Source organism: Acipenser ruthenus, chromosome 2 (assembly GCF_902713425.1).
Source record: "Acipenser ruthenus chromosome 2, fAciRut3.2 maternal haplotype, whole genome shotgun sequence".
NCBI classification, from domain to species: Eukaryota; Metazoa; Chordata; class Actinopteri; order Acipenseriformes; family Acipenseridae; genus Acipenser; species Acipenser ruthenus.
This window is the reverse complement of record NC_081190.1, coordinates 86,376,307-86,379,953: the sequence shown is the minus strand read 5'-3', so window position 1 is coordinate 86,379,953 and position 3,647 is coordinate 86,376,307.

The window sequence follows — 3,647 nt, the reverse complement described above, 5'->3', positions numbered from 1 at the left end:
TGTCAGTGCGGTCTCTGTGATGTTAAGGTAATATTGTCCCAAGCCTCAGGCACAACCTCCCTCTATCTCTCTTAAAGGGGAGCGACACAAATACAAAAAAATAACAAATTACACGTTACCTACAAAAAAAGTTTCAATTAAATGGCTGAAGCACCTTAACATAACCGTGGTGGGGATATTATCAAAGCCTTTAACCCAGTTTTTAATTAACTTCTGTTTTTTTTTGTTTGTTTATTTTGTTTTGTTTTTTTGTTTGTTCAGAAGGAAAAATATCCAGAATAAGCAGCTGTCCCAATTAAACGAGAGGCAGTTGAGACATAGTCACACTTATTTGATTCTTATTGAAAACAAAAATAATGAAATCACATCACATTATAATTAAATGTTAAATACAAAATTCAAAATACGAGTCAATGTTGTTTGTTTGTTTGTTTGTTTTATTATTATTATTATTATTATTATTATTATTATTATTATTATTATTATTATTATTCCTAAACAAAATTAATCGCACCTGCGATGTTGACACGCCAACATTCTTTGCAAAAGCAAAGAATCAGAAACCACAGGAGACTCATTCTTCAAGACTTCGACGTGGTTTACGCAATTTACTCAAGTCACAGCGTAACCACATGCACTCTGCTACACGACCTGTCTTGCAGTGAAAAGCGATCTCCGTTGATCATTTGAAAATACTGTATCCCAATTAAACGAAGTAACGTCCCAATTAAACGACATAAATAGTATTGGGAACCATCTCCCAGAGTTTTATCCCATTTAAGCAACAATCCCGATTACCAGTCGCCCGATTAGCCGGCGCCAATTGTATTTACAGAAAGCAACTGGACAGTGGGCTTGTCCTTGGCCACAGACCCAGGTACTCCCTCAACAGCTCCCCCAACTACTCCTGCTTGCCCTTGGATAACAACACAAATAAATGTAATTTAAGCTATGCTTTCAGACTGCATCAAGAAGGAAACAAGCAGTATGTACTAAAAGTAAAGCCAGTGGATTTATTTTGCTAATCTCTAGAACAGAATCTATTTTAATTAGCCATTCTTACAGTAATAATATTTTAGAAAAACAAATGGTTTGGAGAAAGCCAAAAAAATACAAATGTCTTTTAAATATGGAGTCCACAACACCTGAGACAGACAGAAATACAAGACCGAAGTAGATGTAAGTACAATAAATACTTCTCATTTCACACATGTGATTTATTAAAGTGTACCATGGATGTCCAATAGTTGGTAATGCAAAGATATAGAAAGGAAAATAATCAAGTTAAAGAAATGGGTGTGCTTAAAAAAAAAAAGATTGAGTACCATTTTAACATGAATTTCATGTTTTTTTTGCTCATTTTCACAGCCACAATTACGAATGCAAATGTGTATGTCAAGTGTACAGTGTAGACGAGTATCCCTATTTGTGAAGTGACTGCTCATACTTAGACTGACTATATCAAGAAGCTAGGAAAAAATCCTGTATGTTCTGCAATGCAATTAGTTTCTAGTACAATTGTCACAATGCTCATAATTTTCCTTAGACGTTATCCATCCTTTTTGATTAAAAGAGCAATAGCGATGACAGGGAGTTCTTATAGAACCATATAAAAAAGAAAGACTGTAATATAAAATAATTTTATTTTACCAAAAATAAATAGCTGACTTCATAGTAGCAAAGCAAGACAGAAAGATAAAAAAGAGCTAAGGTTTAACCGGACTACAAAAGACAGTTTCAGTATGTTTATGCGCATTGTTTTAACATAATACATTTAAGGGCTATTCACATTTTAGCGTTTATTTGCTGTGTTTTTTACGCCTGACATTTCGCTGCTATTTTTGTATTGCAGACTTGCGGTTCAAATATCACAGGCAAGATGGGTGAACGTAGCAGTGCAGAATATCTTGTTCTTTACGATTAGCAGAACAAGACATATCTCGATAAAGAATACAAAAATAAATGATGGGAAAATATGAGGAAATGGGAAGGGGGAGAGCCGCACCAGTCCCCTGCAATAGGGGGAAAGCCACACCAGTCCCCTGCAATAGGGGGAGACTACACGCTGCTCCCACCTTCGTCACCAGGAGACTACACGCTGCTCCCACCTTCGTCGCCAGGAGACTACACGCTGCTCCCACCTTCACCGGCAGGAGCAGAGCAGCCGGAGCTGCCTCTACCTCCTTCACCGGCAGGAGCAGAGCAGCAGGAGCTGTCTCTACCTCCTCCACCGCCAGGAGCAGAGCAGCAGGAGCTGCCTCTACCTCCGCCACTTCCACCAGCAGAGGGTGAATGCCTGCTGGGTCCACTTCCACCAGCAGAGGGTGAATGCCTGCTGGGTCCACTGCCACCAGCAGAGGGTCAATGCCTGCTGGTATCACTTCCCCAACCGCCATCTTCACCCCCAAGAGGAGAGGAGCAGGAGTTACCTCTGCCTCCATCACCACCAGGGGAAGAGGTGCAGGAGCTGCCTCTCCCTTCACAAGAAAAAGTACCAGGACTTGATGCTGGCATTCCTCAGCAACTACTGCATAGTCTGCTGAGGGGAGCACAGCGGAAAACAGCCCGGCTGTAGCGGCTACGAAGAGGGCCAGCACCGCCGCAGCTACTGCCACAGTGGCCAACCACAGCACCACGACTGGTCCTGACTCTGGCACCACCCAAGGATGCCAGCCTCGCTTCGCCCAAGGATGCCAGCCTTGCTTCGCCCAAGGATGCCAGCCTCACTTCACCCAAGGATGCCTGCCTCGCTTCGCCCAAGGATGCCTGCCTCGCTTCGCCCAAGGATGCCAGCCACGCTTCGCCCAAGGATGCCAGCCTCGCATCGCCCGGGGCTGCCTGTTGCTCCGCATCGCCCGGGCAGCCTGTTGTTCCGCATCGCCCGGGGCTGCCTGTTGCTCTGGGGACTGTTAATGTCTCTGCTGACAGCATTTCCGCTGTCAGCTGGGAAGCTGCCGGCATTGCCACCAACAGCAGAAGAGTGGCAGGAGTATGCCACCCCGCTGTCAGCATTGCTGCTGACAGCCTTACGACCTGTGGGCCCCTTGAAGCCTCCTGTCCTGGCCCAGGACTTTGTGCTGGACTTTTGGGCTTTTAAGGGGGGAGATGGCCGTTGAGGCCATGTGTGCTGTGCACAAGGTGGGGTATATGTGGCAATGTGCCCCGCCCCTGTGTGCATTTCTGTATTGTATGTTGCGTGTGGTGTGTTAATGTTGGTGTATAGAGATGGCTGCACAGGATATAAATGGGTGTGTGCAGCACGAGTTATTTAAAATGTATAATTGTATTTAAGCACGAGGATTGCACATCACTTCACGTGCATTTAAAGTAATTAATATGCGAGCACGAGGTCGCACATATTTAATTCACGTGCTGTGATTCAAGTGAATAATTAATTAGTAATTGAATCCCGGCACAACAGTATATATAGATGCACGTTTTACTCACTCGGGGTTGTGTGTTCTGTGAGTGGAGAACGGGTGTGGAGAGGAGCTTAAATAAACAAGAAGAAGAAGAAGAAGAAGAAGTGTTTGTACTCACCGTGTTTGTTTGTCTGTTCAGCCACCGTTTGTTTAAATGTTAGTCCGTTTTTGTTTGTCTATTTATTCTGGCGTAAAGTGCCGTGTCCTGTGTTTCATTAAAACCTT